The 24699-nt window shown below is 48.4% G+C and overlaps 1 pseudogene; it reads left to right on the top strand.

Annotated features, from left to right (window-relative positions):
• Nucleotides 1–13050: 13050 nt before the first annotated feature.
• Nucleotides 13051–21822, top strand: LOC145359032 (deoxyribose-phosphate aldolase-like; annotated as a pseudogene).
• The last annotated feature ends 2877 nt before the right edge of the window (nucleotides 21823–24699 follow it).

The raw sequence follows: 24699 nt of genomic DNA, 5'->3' as shown, positions 1-24699 counted from the left end.
AGCCTGGAGAGCAGAGTCCCTGTCCTGGGGAACAGCCCGTACAACAGAGTCCCCATCCCTGGGAACAGCCCATAGAGCACAGAGTCCCTGTCCCTGGGAACAGTCCGGAGAGCACAGAGTCCCGTGTCCCTGGGAACAGTCCGTAGAGCACAGAGTCCCTGTCCTTGGGAACAGTCCGTAGAGCACAGAGTCCCCGTCCCTGGGAACAGTCCGTAGAGCACAGAGTCCCTGTCCTTGGGAACAGTCCATAGAGCACAGAGTCCCGTGTCCCTGGGAACAGTCCGTAGAGCACAGAGTCCCTGTCCTTGGGAACAGTCCGTAGAGCACAGAGTCCCCGTCCTTGGGAACAGTCCGTAGAGCACAGAGTCCCCGTCCCTGGGAACAGTCCGTAGAGCACAGAGTCCCTGTCCTTGGGAACAGTCCGTAGAGCACAGAGTCCCCGTCCCTGGGAACAGTCCGTAGAGCACAGAGTCCCTGTCCTTGGGAACAGTCCGTAGAGCACAGAGTCCCCGTCCTTGGGAACAGTCCATAGAGCACAGAGTCCCCGTCCCTGGGAATAGCCCATAGAGCACAGAGTCCCCGTCCCTGGGAATAGCCCATAGAGCACAGAGTCCCCGTCCCTGGGAACAGTCCGTAGAGCACAGAGTCCCTGTCCTTGGGAACAGTCCGTAGAGCACAGAGTCCCCGTCCCTGGGAACAGTCCGGAGAGCACAGAGTCCCCGTCCCTGGGAACAGCCCGGAGAGCACAGAGTCCCGTGTCCCTGGGAACAGTCCGTAGAGCACAGAGTCCCGTGTCCCTGGGAACAGCCCGTAGAGCACAGAGTCCCCGTCCCTGGGAATAGCCCATAGAGCACAGAGTCCCCGTCCCTGGGAACAGTCCGTAGAGCACAGAGTCCCCGTCCCTGGGAACAGCCCGTAGAGCACAGAGTCCCCGTCCCTGGGAACAGCCCGTAGAGCACAGAGTCCCTGTCCCTGGGAACAGTCCGTAGAGCACAGAGTCCCCGTCCCTGGGAACAGCCCGGAGAGCACAGAGTCCCGTGTCCCTGGGAACAGCCCGTAGAGCACAGAGTCCCCGTCCCTGGGAACAGCCCGGAGAGCACAGAGTCCCTGTCCCTGGGAACAGTCCGTAGAGCACAGAGTCCCTGTCCCTGGGAACAGCCCATAGAGCACAGAGTCCCGTGTCCCTGGGAACAGCCCGGAGAGCACAGAGTCCCCATCCCTGGGAACAGCCCGTAGAGCACAGAGTCCCCATCCCTGGGAACAGCCCGTAGAGCACAGAGTCCCTGTCCCTGGGAACAGTCCGTAGAGCACAGAGTCCCCGTCCCTGGGAACAGCCCGTAGAGCACAGAGTCCCTGTCACTGGGAACAGTCCGTAGAGCACAGAGTCCCCGTCCCTGGGAACAGCCCGGAGAGCACAGAGTCCCTGTCCCTGGGAACAGTCCGTAGAGCACAGAGTCCCCATCCCTGGGAACAGCCCGTAGAGCACAGAGTCCCTGTCACTGGGAACAGTCCGTAGAGCACAGAGTCCCCGTCCCTGGGAACAGCCCGTAGAGCACAGAGTCCCCGTCCCTGGGAACAGCCCGGAGAGCACAGAGTCCCTGTCCCTGGGAACAGTCCGTAGAGCACAGAGTCCCCATCCCTGGGAACAGCCCGTAGAGCACAGAGTCCCTGTCCCTGGGAACAGTCCGTAGAGCACAGAGTCCCCATCCCTGGGAACAGCCCGGAGAGCACAGAGTCCCCGTCCCTGGGAACAGTCCGTAGAGCACAGAGTCCCCGTCCCTGGGAACAGCCCATAGAGCACAGAGTCCCTGTCACTGGGAACAGTCCGTAGAGCACAGAGTCCCCGTCCCTGGGAACAGCCCGGAGAGCACAGAGTCCCTGTCCCTGGGAACAGTCCGTAGAGCACAGAGTCCCCATCCCTGGGAACAGCCCGTAGAGCACAGAGTCCCTGTCACTGGGAACAGTCCGTAGAGCACAGAGTCCCCGTCCCTGGGAACAGCCCGTAGAGCACAGAGTCCCCGTCCCTGGGAACAGCCCGGAGAGCACAGAGTCCCTGTCCCTGGGAACAGTCCGTAGAGCACAGAGTCCCCATCCCTGGGAACAGCCCGTAGAGCACAGAGTCCCTGTCCCTGGGAACAGTCCGTAGAGCACAGAGTCCCCATCCCTGGGAACAGCCCGGAGAGCACAGAGTCCCTGTCCCTGGGAACAGTCCGTAGAGCACAGAGTCCCCGTCCCTGGGAACAGTCCGTAGAGCACAGAGTCCCCGTCCCTGGGAACAGCCCATAGAGCACAGAGTCCCGTGTCCCTGGGAACAGCCCGTAGAGCACAGAGTCCCCGTCCCTGGGAACAGCCGAGAGAGCACAGAGTCCCGTGTCCCTGGGAACAGTCCGGAGAGCACAGAGTCCCCGTCCCTAGGAACAGCCTGTAGAGCACAGAGTCCCCGTCCCTGGGAACAGTCCGGAGAGCACAGAGTCCCGTGTCCCTGGGAACAGTCCGGAGAGCACAGAGTCCCTGTCCCTGGGAACAGTCCGTAGAGCACAGAGTCCCCGTCCCTGGGAACAGCCCGTAGAGCACAGAGTCCCCGTCCCTGGGAACAGCCCGGAGAGCACAGAGTCCCCGTCCCTGGGAACAGTCCGGAGAGCACAGAGTCCCCGTCCCTGGGAACAGTCCGGAGAGCACAGAGTCCCCGTCCCTGGGAACAGTCCGTAGAGCACAGAGTCCCCGTCCCTGGGAACAGTCCGGAGAGCACAGAGTTCTGCTCACAGAGCTGCTCGAGACGAACCTCGACAAATACTGCCTCGGGCACTGCCTGTGTGGAGTTTGCACATACCCATTGTGTCTGGGTGGGTTTCCCCTGGGTACTCCAGTTTCCTCCCACTGTCCAAAGATGTGTGGGTTAGGTTGATTCCTCTTAGGTCATGAGGTTAGACGGATTAGTGAGTAAATATGTAGGAATATGGGGAATGGCCTGGGTGGGATTGTGGTTGGTGCAGACGCGATGAGCCGAATGGCCTCCTTCTGCACTGTAGGGATTCTATGATTCTATGAAACACCACCTCATCTCTCTTCAGAACCTTCTTAGCAAAGACACGTTACACATCCCTTCCCCACCCCACTGTCTGGATGGGGTAAGGTTCTACTCGTGTAGGAGGGAGCTGACAGAGATGTGCCTTCCTGGCCAGCAGCCAGCCTCAGGCTTTGTGCTTCTTTGAAGGTTCTCACGCAATGCACTGCCTGGTTGATTTACATCTTCAGCAGGAACAGGAAGCAGTTACTGCCCCTTTCAAGACATCTGCCTGTACTGAGGCTGGCTTCATGCCCATCTGAACTTTGCATATTTCTTCCGATTCGAAAGATTCTCTCTCCTCAGAAGAAAGTGCAAATTCTGCAGCACAAAAAAACTCTGACCACCAAAGCACAAAGAAGCAGCTGAGGAAACAACAGAGGAGACAGAAATGCTTCCTCTGTCAAACATGCTAAATTGCTTCAGGCTGAAACCATGTTGGTGTTGTACCGAGCGTTGGTGAGGCCATAGCCTGGAGCACTGGGTGCAGTTCTGGTCGCCACATTATAGGAAGGATGTGGAGGGGATGCAGAGGAGATCCACCAGGGTGCTGCCTGGGATGGAACATTCCAGTTATGAAGAGAGGTTACGCAAGCTTGAGTTGTTTTCATTGGAGCAGAGAAGACTGAGGGGTGACCTGATCGAGGTGTACAAGATTACGAGGGACACGGACAGAGTGGATCAGGATCAGCTGGTCCCTTTAGTTGACACAAGTTTAGAGGACACAAGTTTAAAGTGAGGGGTGGCAGATTTCGAGGGGATTTGAGGAAAAGCCTTTTTACCCAGAGGGTGGTGAGGGTCTGGGATGCACTGCCTGGGAGGGTTGTGGGGGCGGAATGCCTCACATCCTTTAAAAAGTACCTGGATCAACACTTGGCACATCAGGGCTATGGGCCAAGTGAGGGCAGATGGGAATAGGTGGGAATTCAGGTGTTTCCAATGTGTCAGTGTGGACTCGATGGGCTGAAGGGCCTCTTCTGTGCTGTATGATTCTATGCTTCTGTGATTCTGTTTTTAACACTTCCTTGATGAGCTGCTGTAAATCTGGCTCTGTGTGGTCCAGTGTTCATGGCCCATCAAACCATAAAACATAAAACATAGGGGCAGAACTAGGCCATCCAGCCCATCACGGTCTGCTCCACTATTCAATGAGAATCATTACTGATCTGAAATGATAATCCTGCCATCCCATCAAACACTCCCAGGACAGGTACAGCACAGGGTTAGATACAGAGTAAAGCTCCCTCTACACTGTCCCCCATCAAACACTCCCAGGACAGGGACAGCACGGGGTTAGATGCAGAGTAAAGCTCCCTCTACACTGTCCCCATCAAAAACTCCCAGGATAGGTACAGCACGGGGTTAGATACAGAGTAAAGCTCCCTCAACACTGTCCCCATCAAACACAGTAAGAAGTCTCACAACACCAGGTTAGAGTCCAACCAGTTTATTTGATAGTAAACCCACAAGCTTTCGGAAACGCTGTTCCTTCGTCAGATGTGTGGAAGGTTCTGATCAGAAAAGGGCATGTAAAGTCACACACAGTTTACTGAATACTAGTTCAAACACGAGTCTTTACAGCTAACCTGCTATTCAAGTCCTAAAGATGCAGATAATGTGAGTGGAGAGAGCATTAGCATAGGTTAAAGAGATGTGTATTGTCTCCAGACAGGACAGAAAGTGAGATATAACTAGCCCAGGCAAGTCATGGGGGTACAGATAGTGTGACATGAACCCAAGATCCCTGTTGAGACCGTCCTCATGTGTGTGGAACTTGGTTATCAGTCTCTGCTCAGCGACTCTGCGCTGTCGTGTGTCGTGAAGGCCGCCTTGGAGAATGCTTACCCGAAGGTCAGAGGCCAAATGCCCGTGACCACTGAAGTGATCCCCAACAGGAAGGGAACAGTCTTGCCTGGTGATTGTCGAGCGATGTTCATTCATCCGTTTGTCGTAGTGTCTGCATGGTCTCCCCAATGTACCAGGCCTCAGGACATCCTTTCCTGCAGCGTATCAGGTAGACAACGTTGGCCGAGTTGCAGGAGTATGTACCGTGTACTTGGTGGATGGTGTTGTCACGCGTGATGATGTCATCCGAGTCAATGATCTGGCATGTCTTGCAGATTCTCGGTGCTCTACACCAACATCTCCCACGACGATGGCATTGCTGCAACTGCCTCAACGCCAGTCTCCAGATGCAATTTTACAACTCATCCACTTCATCCTGGACCACAATGTCTTCACCTTCAACAAACAGTTCTTCATCCAGACACACGGGAAGCCATGGGGACCAAATTCACACCTCAATATGCCAACATCTTCATGCACAGGTTCGAACAAGACTTCTTCATCACACAGGACCTTCAACCGATGCTATACACTAGATACATCGATGACATTTTCTTCCTGTAGACTCATGGTGAACAATCACTGAAACAACTATATGATGATATCAACAAGTTCCACCCCAGCATCAGACTCACCATGGACTATTCCCCAGAATCAGTTGCATTCTTGGACACACGCATCTCCATCAAGGACGGTCACCTCAGCACCTCATTGTACCGCAAGCCCACAGATAACCTCACAATGCTCCACTTCTCCAGCTTCCACCCTAAACATGTTAAAGAAGCCATTCCCTATGGACAAGCCCTCTGTATACACAGGATTTGCTCAGATGAGGAGGATCACAACAGGCACCTCCAGACGCTGAAAGATGCCCTCATAAGAACAGGATATGGCACTCAACTCATCAATCGATAGTTCCAATGCCACAGCGAAAAACCACACCGACCTCCTCAGAAGACAAACACGGGACACGGTGGACAGAGTACCCTTCGTCGTCCAGTACTTCCCCGGAGCGGAGAAGCTACAACATCTTCTCTGGAGTCTTCAACACATCATTGATGAAGGTGAACATCTCGCCAAGTCCATCCCCACACCCTCACTTCTTGCCTTCAAACAACCGCACAACCTCAAAAAGACCATTTTCCGCAGCAAACTACCCGGTCTTCAGGAGAACAGTGACCACAACACCACACAACCCTGCCACAGCAACCTCTTCAAGACATGCCGGATCATCGACATGGATGACATCATCACACGTGAGAACACCATCCACCAGGTACACGGTACATACTCTTGCAACTCGGCCAACGTTGTCTACCCGATACGCTGCAGGAAAGGATGTCTTGAGGCATGGTACATTGGGAAGACCATGCAGATGCTACAACAACGGATGAATGAACATTGCTCGACAATCACCCTTCCTGTTGGTGAACACTTCAGTGGTCACAGGCATTCGGCCTCTGATCTTCGGGTAAGCGTCCTCCAAGGCAGTCTTCATGACACACGACAGCGCAGAGTCGCTGAGCAGAGACTGATAGCCAAGTTCCGCACACATGAGGACGGTCTCAACCGGGATCTTGGGTTCATGTCACACTATCTGTAACCCCCATGGCTTGCCTGGGCTTGCAAAACCTCACTTACCGTACTGTCTGGAGACAAATCACATCTCTTTAACCTGTGCTAATGCTATCTCCACTCACAGGACAGGTACAGCACAGGGTTAGATACAGAGTAAAGCTCCCTCTACACTGTCCCCCATCAAACACTCCCAGGACAGGTACAGCATGGGGTTAGATACAGAGTAAAGCTCCCTCTACACTGTCCCCATCAAACACTCCCAGGACAGGTACAGCACGGGGTTAGATACAGAGTAAAGCTCCCTCTACACTGTCCCCCATCAAACACTCCCAGGACAGGTACAGCACGGGGTTAGATACAGAGTAAAGCTCCCTCTACACTGTCCCCCATCAAACACTCCCAGGACAGGTACAGCATGGGGTTAGATACAGAGTAAAGCTCCCTCTACACTGTCCCCATCAAACACTCCCAGGACAGGTACAGCACGGGGTTAGATACAGAGTAAAGCTCCCTCTACACTGTCCCCATCAAACACTCCCAGGACAGGTACAGCACGGGGTTAGATACAGAGTAAAGCTCCCTCTACACTGTTCCCCCATCAAACACTCCCAGGACAAGTACAGCATGGGGTTAGATACAGAGTAAAGCTCCCTCTACACTGAGCTGGGGTTAAATGTGCACAGGGCGTGTTTCTCCATTGTTCCGCTGACTTTTATTCTAACTCTGTTTGCGAGAATTTGAGAGACATTTTTATCTTTGATGTAACATCTGCAGTCTTTGTTTTTCACAAACCCAGTGACCACAGAGTGTAAAGTGGAGCTGGAGCTGAGAATGAAAGGTTTCAACTTAGGTATCTGCTCCTCTCACCTTCAGCTGTGCTGCACTGACTGCACCAGCTGACCTGAATCTGATTTCAGGCTGTGTGTGTGTGTGTGTGTGTGTGTGTGTGTGTGTGTGTGTGTGTGTGTGTGTGTGTGTGTGTGTGTGTGTGTGTGTGTGTGTGTGTGTGTGTGTGTGTGTGTGTCAGTCTGTCTGTCTGTGGGGGGTGGCGGGGGGGGGGGGGGGGGGGGTGGGCCGACCAGCTCATACCATTCCTTCCTACACTCAACATAAAATGGCTTTTTTGTTCCTAGTTTTTGTCAACTTTGCCTTATGGGGACAACTGTTCCAAATAGATTTTCGCACCAAACACTGGTGTCTCTGCACTCACAAACACATCTCCCTTTCTTCATGTGAGTAGCCCAAGATTAACCCCGTGCTGTACCTGTCCTGGGACTGTTTGATGGGGGACAGTGTAGAGGGAGCTTTACTCTGTATCTAACCCCGTGCTGTACCTGTCCTGGGAGTGTTTGATGGGGTAAGTGTAGAGGGAGCTTTACTCTGTATCTAACCCCGTGCTGTACCTGTCCTGGGAGTGTTTGATGGGGACAGTGTAGAGGGAGCTTTACTCTGTATCTAACCCCGTGCTGTACCTGTCCTGGGAGTGTTTGATGGGGTAAGTGTAGAGGGAGCTTTACTCTGTATCTAACCCCGTGCTGTACCTGTCCTGGGAGTGTTTGATGGGGACAGTGTAGAGGGAGCTTTACTCTGTATCTAACCCCGTGCTGTACCTGTCCTGGGAGTGTTTGATGGGGTAAGTGTAGAGGGAGCTTTACTCTGTATCTAACCCCGTGCTGTACCTGTCCTGGGAGTGTTTGATGGGGTAAGTGTAGAGGGAGCTTTACTCTGTATCTAACCCCGTGCTGTACCTGTCCTGGGAGTGTTTGATGCGGGATAGTGTAGAGGGAGCTTTACTCTGTATCTAACCCCATGCTGTACCTGTCCTGGGAGTGTTTGATGCGGGACAGTGTACAGGGAGCTTTTTTCTGAATCTAAGCCAGTGGTAGTACCCAGGGAATTTTTTTGATGTGGATACAGATGCAGACAGGGTAACTTTGTGCTTTTCCCAGCAATATCTACAGTTAGCATGACGAATTCAGATGCTGAACTAACAGTGGACATATGCAAAACAAAGAGCAGACGGAAACATGTAAAATGTGACGCACTTCACCTCAGAGCAAAGCATTGCACCAGTCATCAGTTCCCTTTTTGGGTCACCTTGTGAAAAGAGAGGAAGACGGACTTCCTCTTTTCATTTGACCCTGACCCTGTGCACATTCAAACTGACTTCAAAACAATAACAACAAAAAAGCCAGAATGGATTTGCTGAGAATCCGATCTTAATACGGAGCGCCCACAGATCACTCAGTGTTTGACATTAGGATTGGCAGCTGGGGCATTTGGGCTCATTCTTGTAAAATACTTCCCCACTTTTACACTGAGTGTTTGGCTAGTGTCAGTGTGTTCAGTGTATGGGAGAACCTGCCACCCAGAGATCTAGGGCCACATTGTAGACAGAAACGACATAATGTTAATGTGTACCTATCGTACGCCAAGGTGAGATACTGTCTGTCTGCCTTGATGTTGTTTATTCAGGGAGATATCTCAAACAGGAGGTGAAATTCATGCCCCACATCAACTCCAGCTACAGAATCTTCAACAAAGAGCTGAATCTGTGTGAGAGTGTGTGTTGGAACGATAACACAAAATCTATCCACACTGGCATCATTTACACTGATTCAGATTGTAGGCCCCTTCCTCCTCTCCATCTCTGAAGCCTCCTTCAGCTTCTTTCTTGTCTCTGAATGTCCTTATCCTGAGCTCTGACACGCACATCCCTTCACCATGAACAGCCTTACCCACAACTGCCCAATCATCAGCTCTGAAATCCCCTCACTACCAACTCCGTAGTTCTCCTTCCTTCTTTAAGATCCTCCAAGGAACCAGCTTCTTCCACCAAGTATTTAGTCACCTGTTCAAACAACCTGTGACAATAATGATTAATATTCTGCCACAAAACCAGAGAATGCTAGAAAGTGTCAGCATCTGTGGAGAGAGAATACACAACACCAGGTTAAATGCCAAGTTGAACTCCCACCCACCTGACAAAGGAACAGCCAGTTCCAAAAGCTAGTAGCATTTGCTACAAATAAACCTGTTGGACTTTAACCTGGCGTTGTGAGACTTCTTACTTTAGTTACCCCAGTCCAACACCGGCATCTTCATATCAAGAGAGGATACAGCCAACGTTTCCAGTCAAGGTGACCCTTCGTCAGAACTGAAAGCAAAGAAAATCAGACAAGATTTAAACTATGGGGGGTTGGCGGGCTCTAACTGGACAAAGGGAGATGGTGCTGAAAGTTCCTTCGCTTCCATTGCATCCGTTCTGATGAATTCACTTTCCAAAATAGTCTACAGATATCTTTTCCTCTCCCCTAAATCATGATTTTCCGCCCACTGTGGCTGACAGGATTCTCAATCACGTCCACACCACCCTCCGGCCACAGCTCTCACCCCCTCTCCTCCCTCCCAGAACCAGGATAGGGACCCCCTGGCCCTCTCTTTTCTTTTTTTGAAGGGGATGGATAGGGTAGAGGTAGAGAGATTCTTCCCGCTCAGAAAGGACAGTAGGACTAGGGGGCACAGCCTCAAGATAAGGGAGGGGCAGTTTAGATCGGAGTTGAGGAGGAACTTCTTCACTCAAAGGGTGGTGAATCTCTGGAATTCTCTGCCCGTTGAAGTGGTGGAGGCTGCCTCGCTAAATATATTTAAGACGCGGGTAGATAGGTTTTTGGTAGGCAAGGGGATTAAGGGTTATGGGGAGAAAGTGGGAAAGTGGAACTGATCCACTTCAGATCAGCCATGATCTTATTGAATGGCGGGGCAGGCTCGAAGGGCTGGATGGCCGACTCCTGCTCCTATTTCTTATGTTTCTTATGTTCTTACCCCACAACGCTCGACATTCCAAAGATCATCCTCCACCATTTCCACTAACTCCAGCATGATGCCACCACTCAACACATCCTCCCCTCACTCCCCTGTCAGTATCCCACAGGGACTGTTCTCTCTGGGACCCTAGTCCATTCCTCCACCACCCTCAACATATCACCCCCTGCTCACAACACCTGCCCCTTTACCTCCTCCCTGCTGACCACCCTGGGTCCCAAACACCCCTTTCAGGTGAAGCAGTTCTTCAAATGCCCCTCCTTCAATCTGGTCTATTGCATTTGCTGCTGGTTTAGTCTACGTCGCAGAAACCAAACGCAGACTGGGTGACCGCTTTACTGAACATCTTCAGTCCGTCTGCAAACAGGACCCAGACCTTTCTGTCGCTTGCCACTCCAACACCACCCTGCTGTTCTGTCCACATGTCCGTCCTGGGCCTGTTGCAATGTTCCAGTGAATCCCAACACAAACTGGAGGAACAGCACCTCATCTTCCGACTGGGCACTTTACAGCCTTCCAGACTGAACACTGAGTTCAACAACTTCAGAGGTTGAACTCTCCCCTCCACCTTCACCCCAGTCCCATTTATTTTATTTCATTTTGTTTCATCTCATTCACCCATTTTATCACTTTTTATTCTTATTTTGATTTTTTCACTTCTGAAATCTCACTCTCCACCTTGTCTCCAAACCCCATTCCCTCCCCTGGGGCTAACAGCCACATTCCTCAGTTAGCCCACTGCCAGTCTCTACTTCTGTTCTGTCATTCACACATTCTGATCTGCGAATGGACGCTTTTCACACCTTTCTCAGCCTTTATCATCACCATTTACAACCCCTTTGTCCAATTACAGCTCCTCTTACCCTTACAGTCTAAACCTCGTCTGATTTTCCTTGCTCTCAGCTCTGACAAAGGGTCACGCAGACTCGAAACGTTGGCTCTATTCTCTCCCCACAGATGCTGTCAGACCTGCTGAGATTTTCCAGCATTTTGTTTCAGGTTCCAGCATCCGCAGTATTTTGCCTTTATATTAATGCTGTGCCATTGGACAAACCATCTCTGAATAAAGCCATTGGAAACTGAACGCAATCTTCCAGCATCCAAAGATCCTCCATTGAACCCAAACCCCCTCCTTACCCCCAGAGGTTCACAGGCAAAGATCGCTGGGTAATTACCTGGAAGTGCAAACCCTGTGAGATCATTGTCAATGGCATCCTGGTTTGTAAGAACATCAAATACATCTTTGGCTCTCCTTGACAGAATCGGAACATAACAAGAACATATGAACCAGGAGTAGGAGTGGGCCCTCGAGCCTGCTCCGCCATTCAATAAGATCATGGCTGATATTTTTGTGGACTCAGCTCCATTTACCCGCCCACTCACCATAACCCTTAATTCCTTCACTGTTCAAAAATTTATCCATCCTTGTCTTAAAAACATTCAATGAGATCTAGAGCAATAGTTATAGGGGATTCTAAAGTTCAGGGTGCAGATAGACGTTTCTGTGGACGTGAAAGAGACTCCAGGATGGTATGTTGCCTCCCTGGTGCTAGGGTCCAGGATGTCTCTGAATGGACAGAAGGCATTCTGGAGAGAGAGGGTGAACAGCCAGAGGTCGTGGTACATATTGGTACTGACGACATAGGCAGGAAGAGTGATGAAGTCCTGCGGCAGCAGTTTAGGGAGTTAGGTAGAAAGTTAAAAAGCAGAACCTCTCGGGTTGTAATCTCAGGATTATTCCCTGTGCCACGTGCTGGTGAGACCAGGAATAGGAAGATAGTGCAGCTCAACACGTGGCTAAACAGCTGGACTAGGAGAGAGGGTTTCAGATATCTGGACCATTGGGGTCTCTTTCAGGGCAGGTGGGACCTGTACAAGAAGGACAGGTTGCATCTAAACTGGAAAGGCATAAATATTCTGGCCAGGAGTGTTGCTAGTGTCACATGGGTGGATTTAAACGAGTTTGGCAGGGGGGTGGGAGCCAAAGCAAAGGTGAATGAGCTGAAGGGGAACCAGAGAGTAGGGTCAGTGAGATTCAGAGAAAGAGCAGGCAGGGTGGGGTTGCTAATCAGAGAGAGTCTGGTGCATTGAAGTGCATTTGTTTCAATGTGAGAAGTGTAACAGGTAAGGCAGATGAACTTAGAGCTCGGATTAGTACTAGGAACCATGTTGTTACCATTACAGAGACTTTGTTAAGGCAAGGACAGGATTGGCAGCTTAACATTCCAGGATACAGATGTTTCAGATGGGATAGAGGGGGATGTAAAAGGGGGTGGGGGGGAGTTGCACTGCTGGTTAAGGAGAATATCACAGCTGTACTGCAGGAGGACAGCTCGGGGGGTTCATACAGCGAGGCAGTACAGGTAGAGTTCAGGGATAGGAAGGGTGTAGTCACAATGTTGGAGGTTTACTCACGGCCACCCACTGCCAGCAGGAAATAGAGGAACGGACGTGTCGGCAGATTTTGGCAAGGTGTAAAAGTAACATGGTTGTTATGGTGGGAGATTTTAATTTCCCCGATATTGACTGGGAGTCACTTAGTGTTGGGGTGTGGATGGGGCAGAGTTTGTAAGGAGCATCCAGGAGGGCTTCCTGAAACAGTATGTAGATAGTCCAACTAGGGGAAGAGCCATACTGGACCTGGTATTGGGGAATGAGCTCGGCAAGGTTGTCGATGTTTCAGTAGGGGAGCAGTTCAGAAACAGTGACCACAATTCAGTAAGCGTTATAAGGCACTGATGGATAAAGGTAAGTGGAGCCCTCAAGTTAAGGTGCTAAACTGGGGGAAGGCTAATTACAACAATATTAGGCAGGAACTGAAGAATGAAGATTGGGGGCAGATGTTTGAGGCATGTGGGAGGCTTTCAAGTGTAAGTTGATAGGCATTCAGGACCGGCACATTCCTGTAAGGATGAAGGATAAGTATGGCAAGTTTTGGGAACCTTGGATAACAAGAGATATTGTGAGCCTAGTCAAAGGAAAAAAGGAAGAAGTTGTCAAAGCTAGGAAACTGGGAACACACGAAGCAAGTGTGGAATACAAGGAAAGTAGAAAGAAACTTAAGCAAGGAGTAAGAAGAGCAAAGGTTCACTCGGCTGATACCGGAGATGAGGGGGTTGGACCATGAAGAGAGACTAAATAGACTGGGTCTGTACTCGTTGGAGTTTAGAAGGGTGAGGGGGGGGATCTTATAGAGACGTATAAGATAATGAAGGGGATGGATAGGGTAGAGGTAGAGAGATTCTTCCCACTTAGAAAGGACAGCAGGACTAGGGGGCACAGCCTCAAGATAAGTGGGGGGCAGTTTAGAACGGAGTTGAGGAGGAACTTCTTCACTCAAAGGGTGGTGAATCTCTGGAATTCTCTGCCCGTTGAAGTGGTGGAGGCTACCTCGCTGAATATATTTAAGTCACGGGTAGATAGGTTTCTGGTAGACAAGGGAATTGAGGGTTATGGGGAGAAAGCAGGAAAGTGGAACTGATCCACTTCAGATCAGCCATGATCTTATTGAATGGCGGGGCAGGCTCGAAGGGCTAGATGGCCTACTCCTGCTCCTATTTCTTATGTTCTTATGTTCTTCTGCTCTAAAGGGGGTCATGAAAAGTCATTGGCCAACAGGATTAAGGAAAATCCCAAGGCTTTTTATACATTTATAAACAGCAAGAAGATAGCCAGGGAGAGGGTTGACCCACTCAAGGATGGAGGAGGGAATCTATGTGTGGAGCCAGAAGAAATAGGCGAGGTATTAAATGAGTATTTTGCGTCAGTATTCACTAAGAGAAGGACTTGCTGGATGATGAGTCTGGGGAAGGGTGTGTAGATAGTTTGAGTCACATTGAGATCAAGGAGGAGGAGGTATTGGGATTCTTGAGAAACATTGAGGTAGACAAGTCTCCAGAGTCTGATGGGATATACCCCAAAATACTGAGAAAGGCAAGGGAGGAGATTGCTGGGGCCTTGAGAGAAATCTTTGCATCCTCACTGGCTACAGGGGAGGCCCCAGAGGATTGGAGAATAGCCAATTTTGTTGCTTTGTTTAAGAAGGTTCACCAGGTCGATACCAGAGATGAGGGGGTTAGCTTATGAGGAGAGATTGAGTAGATTGGGCCTGTATTCGTTGGAGTTCAGAAGGCTGAGGGGAGATCTTATAGAGACATATAAGATAATGAAGGGGCTAGACAGGGTAGAAGCAGAGAGATTATTTCCACTTAGAAAGGAAACAAGAACTAGAGGGCACAGCCTCAAAATACGGGGGAGTCAATTTAGAACAGAGTTGAGGAGGAACTTCTTCTCCCAGAGGGTAGTGAATCTTTGGAATTCTCTGCCCATTGAAGCAGTGGAGGCTACCTCGTTAAATGTGTTTAAGTCACAGGTAGATAGATTTCTGACCAATAAGGGAATTAAGAGTTATGGGGAGCAGGTGTTGGAAGCGGATACGGTAGTGACTTTTAAGGGGCATTTTGACAAGTACATGAATAGGATGGGAATAGAGGGATACGGTCTCTGAAAGGATAGGGGGCTTTAGTTCAGTCAGGCACATGGTTGGTGCAGGCTTGGAGGGCCGAAGGGCCTGTTCCTGTGATGTAAGTTTCTTTGTTCTTTGTTCTTTGAGGTACCCTCAACTGCTTCACTGGGCAGGGAATTCCACAGATTCACAACCCTTTGTGTGAAGAAGTTCCTCCTCAACTCAGTCCTAAATCTGCTCCCCCTTATTTTGAGTTCTAGTTTCACCCGCCAGTGGAAACAGCTTCCCTGCTTCTATCTTATCTTTTCCCTTCATAATCTTATATGTTTCTATAAGATCTCCCCTCATTCCTCTGAATTCCAATGAGTATAGCTCCAGTCTATTCAGTGTCTCCTCATAAGCCAACCCTCTCAACTCTGGAATCAACCTAGTGAATCTCCTCTGCACCCCCTCCAGTGCCAGTATATCCTTTCTCAAGTAAGGAGACCAAAACTGTACACAGTAACTCCAGGTGTGGTTTCACCAGCACCTTATACAGCTGCAACATAACCTCGCTGTTATTGAACTCCATCCCTCTGGCAATGAAGGACAAAATTCCATTTGCCTTCTTAATTACCTGCTGCACCTGCAAACAAACTCCTTGAGATTCCTGCACAAGGACAACCAGGTCCCTCTGCACAGCAGCATGCTGCAATTTTTTACTATTTAAATAATAGTCCATTTTGCTGTTATTCCAACCAAAATGGATGACCTCACATTTACCAACATTGTACTCCATCTGCCAGACCCTTGCCCACTCACTTAGACTATCTATATCCCTTTGCAGACTTTCAGCATCCTCTGCACACTTTGCTTTGCCACTCACCTTAGTGTCATCTGTGAATTTTGACACACTACACTTGGTCCCCAACTCCAAATCATATTTATAAATTGTAAACAATTGCAATCCCAACACTGATCTCTGAGGCACACCACTAGTCCCTGATCGCCAACCAGAAAAACACCCAATTACCCCCACTCTTTGCTTTCTGTTAGTTAACCAATCCTCTATCCATGCTAATACATTACCCGTAACACTGTGCACCTTTATCTTATATAGCAGTCTTTGGTGCGGCACCTTGTCAAATGCCTTCTGGAGATCCAGATACACCACATCCACAGGTCCCCATTGTGCACTGAACATGTAATGTTCTCATAAGTTCCACCAAATTAGTCAAACATGATCTTCTCTTCATGAACCCATGCTGGTCTTACCAATGGGACCATTTATATCCTGATGTCTTGCTATTTCTTCCTTGATGATAGATTCAAGCTTTTTCCCTACTACAAAAGTTAAGCTAATCAGTCTATAGTTACCTGCCTCTTGTTTACTTTCTTTTTAAACAGTGATGTTACATTTGCTGTTTTTCAATCTGCGGGAACCACCCCAGAGTCCAGCAAATTTTGGTAAATTACCACTAGTGCATTTGCTATTTCTCCCGCCATCTCTTTTAGTACCCTGGGATACATTCCATCAGGGCCAGCATCCAATTCAATGTTAACCCTGTGAAATGCAGATTCAGAGTCAGCCAGGCTCCTTACGAGGGTCATTTACTCAGGGCAATGTAATCACATACTCAGTGTAATCACACACACAGGATAATCACACACAGGGTAATCTCACACTCAGTGTAATCACACACACAGGATAATCACACACAGGGTAATCTCACACTTAGTGTAATCACACACTCAGGGTAATCTCACACTCAGGGTAATCTCACACTCAGTGCAATCACACTCAGGGTAATCTCACACTCAGGGTAATCTCACACTCAGTGCAATCACACTCAGGGTAATCACACACTCAGGGTAATCTCACACTCAGTGAAATCACACTCAGGGTAATCACACTCAGGGTAATCACACACTCAGTGTAATCAGACACACAGGATAATCACACACAGGGTAATCACACACTCAGGGTAATCTCACACTCAGTGCAATCACACTCAGGGTAATCTCACACTCAGGGTAATCTCACACTCAGTGTAATCACACACTCAGGGTAATCACACTCAGGGTAATCACACACTCAGTGTAATCGCACACTCAGGGTAATCACACTCAGTGTAATCTCACACTCAGTGTAATCACACACTCAGTGTAATCACACACTCAGGGTAATCTCACACTCAGTGTAATCTCACAGTCAGTGTAATCACACACTCAGTGTAATCACACTCAGTGTAATCTCACACTCAGTGTAATCACACACTCAGTGTAATCTCACACTCAGGGTAATCTCACACTCAGTGTAATCTCACACTCAGGGTAATCACACACTCAGTGTAATCACACTCAGGGTAATCTCACACTCAGTGTAATCACACACTCAGTGTAAACACACTCAGGGTAATCTCACACTCAGTGTAATGACACACTCAGTGTAATCACACTCAGTGTAATCTCACACTCAGTGTAATCTCACACTCAGGGTAATCACACACTCAGTGTAATCACACTCAGGGTAATCTCACGCTCAGTGTAATGACACACTCAGTGTAATCTCACACTCAGGGTAATCACACACTCAGTGTAATCACACTCAGGGTAATCTCACACTCAGTGTAATCACACACTCAGTGTAATCACACTCAGTGTAATCTCACATACAGGGTAATCTCACACTCAGGGTAATCTCACACTCAGTGTAATCACACTCAGGGTAATCTCACACTCAGTGTAATCACACTCAGGGTAATCTCACACTCAGTGTAATCACACACTCAGTGTAATCACACTCAGGGTAATCTCACACTCAGGGTAATCTCACACTCAGGGTAATCTCACACTCAGTGTAATCACATTCAGTGTAATCTCACACACAGGGTAATCTCACACTCAGGGTAATCTCACACTCAGTATAATCACATTCAGTGTAATCTCACACTCAGTGTAATCTCACACTCAGGGTAATCTCACACTTAGGGTAATCACACACTCAGGGTAATCTCACACTCAGTGTAATCACACTCAGGGTAATCTCACACTCAGTGTAATCACACTCAGGGTAATCTCACACTCAGTATAATCACACTCAGGGTAATCTCACACTCAGTGTAATCACACTCAGGGTAATCTCACACTCAGGGTAATCTCACACTCAGTGTAATCACACTCAGGGTAATCTCACACTCAGTGTAATCACACACTCAGTGTAATCACACTCAGGGTAATCTCACACTCAGTGTAATCACACACTCAATGTAATCACACTCAGGGTAATCTCACACTCAGTGTAATCACACTCAGGGTAATCTCACACTCAGTGTAATCACACTCAGGGTAATCTCACACTCAGTGTAATCACACTCAGGGTAATCTCACACTCAGTGTAATCACATTCAGTGTAATCTCACACTCAGGGTAATCTCACACAGTGTAATCACACTCAGGGTAATCTCACACTCAGGGTAATCACACACTCAGTGTAATCACACTGAGGGTAATCTCACACTCAGTGTAATGACACACTCAGTGTAATCACACTCAGGGTAATCTCACACTCAGGGTAATCACACACTCAGGGTAATCACACACTTCGTGTAATCACACTCAGGGTAATCTCACACTCAGTGTAATCACACACTCAGTGTAATCACACTCAGGGTAATCTCACACTCAGTGTAATCACACACTCAGTGTAATCACACTCAGGGTAATCTCACACTCAGGGTAATCTCACACTCAGTGTAATCACACACTCAGTGTAATCACACTCAGGGTAATCTCACACTCAGTGTAATCACATTCAGTGTAATCTCACACACAGGGTAATCTCACACTCAGTGTAATCTCACACTCAGTGTAATCACACACTCAGTGTAATCACACTCAGGGTAATCTCACACTCAGGGTAATCTCACACTCAGTGTAATCACACACTCAGTGTAATCACACTCAGGGTAATCTCACACTCAGTGTAATCACACACTCAGTGTAATCACACTCAGGGTAATCTCACACTCAGTGTAATCACACACTCAGTGTAATCACACTCAGGGTAATCTCACACTCAGTGTAATCACACTCAGGGTAATTTCACACTCAGTGTAATCACACTCAGGGTAATCTCACACTCAGTGTAATCACACTCAGGGTAATTTCACACTCAGTGTAATCACACTCAGGGTAATCTCACACTCAGTGTAATCACACTCAGGGTAATCTCACACTCAGTGTAATCACACACTCAGTGTAATCACACTCAGGGTAATCTCACACTTAGTGTAATCACACACTCAGTGTAATCACACTCAGTGTAATCTCACATACAGGGTAATCTCACACTCAGGGTAATCTCACACTCAGTGTAATCACACTCAGGGTAATCTCGCACTCAGTGTAATCACACTCAGGGTAATCTCACACTCAGTGTAATCACACACTCAGTGTAATCACACTCAGGGTAATCTCACACTCAGTGTAATCACACACTCAGTGTAATCACACTCAGGGTAATCTCACACTCAGGGTAATCTCACACTCAGTGTAATCACATTCAGTGTAATCTCACACACAGGGTAATCTCACACTCAGGGTAATCTCACACTTAGGGTAATCACACACTCAGGGTACTCTCACACTCAGTGTAATCACACTCAGGGTAATCTCACACTCAGTGTAATCACACTCAGGGTAATCTCACACTCAGTATAATCACACTCAGGGTAATCTCACACTCAGTGTAATCACACTCAGGGTAATCTCACACTCAGGGTAATCTCACACTCAGTGTAATCACACTCAGGGTAATCTCACACTCAGTGTAATCACACACTCAGTGTAATCACACTCAGGGTAATCTCACACTCAGTGTAATCACACACTCAGTGTAATCACACTCAGTGTAATCTCACACTCAGTGTAATCACACTCAGGGTAATCTCACACTCAGTGTAATCACACTCAGGTTAATTTCACACTCAGTGTAATCACACTCAGGGTAATCTCACACTCAGTGTAATCACACTCAGGGTAATCTCACACTCAGTGTAATCACACTCAGGTTAATTTCACACTCAGTGTAATCACACTCAGGGTAATCTCACACTCAGTGTAATCACACTCAGGGTAATCTCACACTCAGTGTAATCACACTCAGGTTAATTTCACACTCAGTGTAATCACACTCAGGGTAATCTCACACTCAGTGTAATCACACTCAGGGTAATTTCACACTCAGTGTAATCACACTCAGGGTAATCTCACACTCAGGGTAATCTCACACTCAGTGTAATCACACACTCAGTGTAATCACACTCAGGGTAATCTCACACTCAGTGTAATCACACTCAGGGTAATTTCACACTCAGTGTAATCACACTCAGGGTAATCTCACACTCAGTGTAATCACACTCAGGGTAATTTCACACTCAGTGTAATCACACTCAGGGTAATCTCACACTCAGTGTAATCTCACACTCAGTGTAATCACACTCAGGGTAATTTCACACTCAGTGTAATCACACTCAGGGTAATCTCACACTCAGTGTAATCACACTCAGGGTAATCTCACACTCAGTGTAATCACACTCAGGGTGATCTCACACTCAGGGTAATCTCACACTCAGTGTAATCACACTCAGGGTAATTTCACACTCAGTGTAATCACACTCAGGGTAATCTCACACTCAGTGTAATCACACTCAGTGTAATCACACTCAGGGTAATCTCACACTCAGTGTAATCACACTCAGGGTAATTTCACACTCAGTGTAATCACACTCAGGGTAATTTCACACTCAGTGTAATCACACTCAGGGTAATTTCACACTCAGTGTAATCACACTCAGGGTAATCTCACACTCAGTGTAGTCACACTCAGTGTAATCACACTCAGGGTAATCTCACACTCAGTGTAGTCACACTCAGTGTAATCACACTCAGTGTAATCCCACATTCAGGGAATCGCACATCCAGGGAACCAGACCAAGTCAAACACAAATTTCTCTTGGAAGTCCCATGAGTGTCAATTGCTCCTGGACCTGGTGCCATGGACTCCCGGGGGAGGTGGAGGGAGCAGGGAGTGAACCACAGCTTCCAACTATGCCCCTCTTCCACTGCCAGGCTGCAGATGGGAGGGGTAGGTGGGGGGGTTTGGGGCCCTCAAGGGTCCTGGGGAGGGGGATCGTGGCTGTTGCTGGATTTTGGTTGGATATCCAAAGATCGGGTGAACCAATCTGCTGCTGCAGTGAGATTTGCCAGATAAGCACAGTCAAGGGGAGGCTGGCAGTGAGCGGTGAGATACCTGGCAGTGAGCGGTGAGATACCTGGCAGTGAGCGGTGAGATACCTGGCAGTAGAATACTGCAGCAGGATCTCCTCTCTGCAACATCCAGCAATGACAAAGCTTCTCATGTCCAGACACTCTGCTACAAAGCCACACAAAGATCTGCTGCAGAGCCTGAACTTGGACACCAAAGATACTCGACAGAGGGACTTTATCCATCCTGGGGTCTGAGCCGGCACAAACACTGAGGAATATACAGTACAACATCCCTGTGACCTCAGTGGCAACTGCTTTTCCCACTGGACAAACACCACTGATGATATGCTTGCAGGAGGTAAAACTGTGTTTTGGAGAAAGTGTAAGAGAAATTGAGATTGTCATTAACAAAACCTGGGTGCTGAAATCAACAATGACAAAATCTGTGGGGAAACTGGCATGAAGACCATACTCGGAGCAGAGGAAGGTGAATCATTGACTCTTGTCCAGTCACCATGATGGTGGCTTCTGATCTCATTAGAAGAAGGGGTGAATGCAGCAATCCCTGTTGCCCTAGTGATGGTGCAGGGTGTCAGGATATTATTGTGAGGTTGGTTACAGGATAAGGTTTAAGCTGGCAGGCAGTACACACAGTGTGAAAGATGCCGGTGTCACTGATCACTGGCGGAGGGGCAGATTTGTTCTGATTGGGTGCTAGTACCTAACTTTCTGCCATTGAAAGACAGATCATGTGACAGGAAGCAGCATGGCAGCTCATGAATTGGTGATGGTTTAAATGGAGTAACTACCTGCCCAAGAAACAGGGTGAATTTTTATTCTCTGAATCCTTTCTCCATCTAGAAAATAGAACATAGAAAAACAACAACACAAACAGGTCCTTCAGTCCACAAGTTGCGCCAAACATGCCCCTACCTACTAGGCTTACCTATAACCCTCTATCTTACTAAGTCCCATGTACTTATCCAAAAGTCTCTTAAAAGACACTATCAAATCCACCTCCACCACCACTGCAAGCAGCCGATTCCACTCACCCACCACCCTCTGAGTGAACAACTTACCCCTGATATCTCCTCTGTACCTACTCCCCAGCACCTTAAACCTGTGTCCTCTTGTAGCAGCCATTTCAGCCCTGGGAAAAAGCCTCTGAGAATCCACTCGATCAATACCTTTCATCATCTTATACACCTCTATCAGGTCACCTCTCATCCTTCGTCTCTCTAAGGAGAAATGACCGAGCTCTCTCAACCTATCATCTCTGTGCACCTTACATTTGCGGGAGTTTTGAAAATGAGTTTGAGAGTCCTAGAATCCTACAGTGCAGAAAGAGGCCATTCAGCCCATCGAATCTGTACCGACCACAATCCCATCCAGGCCCTATTCCTATAACCCCATGCATTTATCCTAGCTAGACTGCCTGACACTAAGGAACAATTTATCATGGCCAATCCACCTAATCTGCACATCTTTTGACTGTGGGAGGAAACCGGAGCATCCAGAGGAAACCCATGCAGACACGGGGAGAATGTACAGACTCTACACAGACATGACCCAAGCCAGGAATTGAACCCAGGTCCCTGGCGCTGTGAGGCAGCCCGTAATCACAGAATTAATTTTATCACTTTTACCTCAACATTAATAGTTTCCATATTCTGAGTATATCTTGTTGAATTGTTAAAACATAAACGTTTAAAATATAATTTGAATCTGGAAAGATTCACAATTTCATTTTGATTTTTGTATTAAAAATATTAAAATTGAGTTCCTTTAGGTCTGGTTGAAGAGTAACCACAGGAAATATAGTTCAGTTCAAAGAGAAAATCAGTGAGTGTTCTTGACTATCCAGCCAGCTGATTCCTGACTCCAGCGAACCACAGGCCTGGGGAGTTGGGGACAGTGTGGGGACAGAGATTGTTCATGTATATAAGGTGAATAGGAACTGGGAAGCATTGCTGATGTCAGTGGGAAAGTCGGAGAGATTCCTGCTGGAGGCAGCGCTTTATCTTTGAGCAGGAACACCTTGTGCCCTGTCCTGGGGGAGAGAGGCTACCGGAATTTCTGAATGCTTAGAAGCAAAACTCAGGCCTGACCAGATTTCACCTTCTGACAGAGTGGCTGCCAGTATTGTGCCCAATGTGAAGATTACAGAGATCCATTCGCTGGAATCTTACCGCCCCGTCCACCATGGGAATCGGACAGGGCGAGGGGCAGACCGAGGGGGGGTCTGCTGTCCTTGGGCGGGATTTTACAGTTTCGGGATGAGTGAAGCTGTAAAATCCTGCCCATTATCCCATGTGACCACAGCAAGAATCTGCATTCCCAGTCAATAATACAGCAACACCTAATCCGGTAAAATGCAGGGAGGCTTCAATAAGGTGCATGAGGTCTGGGAATGCTGAACCCTCACTGGTCACTGCTGGGGGCTGACCAATCACCCCTGCTTCTGTCAGCGCACTGCTACCAATCAGGGCACGCCTCCGCAAAGTGTCCAGGAACAAAGAACAAAGATCAGTCCAGGACCGGAGCAGGCCCTTCGCCCTCCAAGCCTGCACCGATCACAATGCCCTAACGAAACTAAAACTGTAAGCACGTACAGAATCCATATTCTTCCAGTCCCACCTTATTCGTGTACTTGTCTAGATGCCCCGTAAATGCTGCTATCATACCTGCTCTCACCCCCTGCCCAGGCAGCGCATTCCAGACATTCACCACCCTCTGTATAAAAAAACTTGCCTATCACATCTCCTCTAAACTTTTCACTGCGCATTTTGAACTTACGTCTCCTAGTAGCACAGTGGTTAGTGCTGCTGCTTCACAGCTCCAGGGACCTGCGTTCGATTCCCGGCTCGGGTCACTGTCTGTGTGGAGTTTGCACATTCTCCTTGTGTCTGTGTGGGTTTCCTCCGGGTGCTCCGATTTCCTCCCACAGTCCAAAGAAGTGCAGGTTAGGTTGATGGGCCATGATAAAATTGCCCCTTAGTGTCCTAAGGTGCTTAGGCTAGAGGGATTAGTGGGTAAAATATGTAGGAAAAGGGGGGTAGGGCCTGGATGGATATGATTCTAATACTTGACTTTTCTACCCTAGGAAAGAGCATCTGACTATCCACTCTGTCCAGGTCTACATAATCTTGTAGACCGCTATCAGGTCACCCCTCAACCTCTGTGGTTCCATCAGAACAATCCAAGTTTCTCCAACCTCTCCTCATAGCTAATACCCTCCATACCAGGCAACATCCTGGTAAACCTCTTCTCCAAAGCCTCCATGAAAAACAATGTGAAAACATGGTTTGGTTTGGAGAGACAGCTCATTCAGAGAGGGCTATGTGCAAAGGGACATTTCCTTCAACCTGATTCACTTTGTGTCTGACTCTGGAAAGCCCCAAGGATTCCAAACACATCACAAGATTTATAAATAAAAGCAGAAATTTCTGGAAACACTCAGCAGATTTGGTAGCTTTGGTGGAGAGAAGAAAGGGGTCAGTGTCCTTTAACCTTTTACCTCCCTACACACACACTGCCAGACCTGCTGAACATTTCTGGAATGTTCTGTTTCTGGGTGGGATTTTCCAGCGTGGTGCCCCAAGACTGGAAATTTCTGCCTGAGGTCAGTAGACCTTCAATCAGTCCATTGAATTTCCAGTCCCGCCTGTAACAA

Source organism: Carcharhinus amblyrhynchos, chromosome 27, assembly GCF_965287045.1.
Source record: "Carcharhinus amblyrhynchos chromosome 27, sCarAmb.v2.hapA, whole genome shotgun sequence".
Taxonomy (NCBI): Eukaryota; Metazoa; Chordata; class Chondrichthyes; order Carcharhiniformes; family Carcharhinidae; genus Carcharhinus; species Carcharhinus amblyrhynchos.
This window is presented reverse-complemented; position numbering and strand designations above follow the sequence as displayed.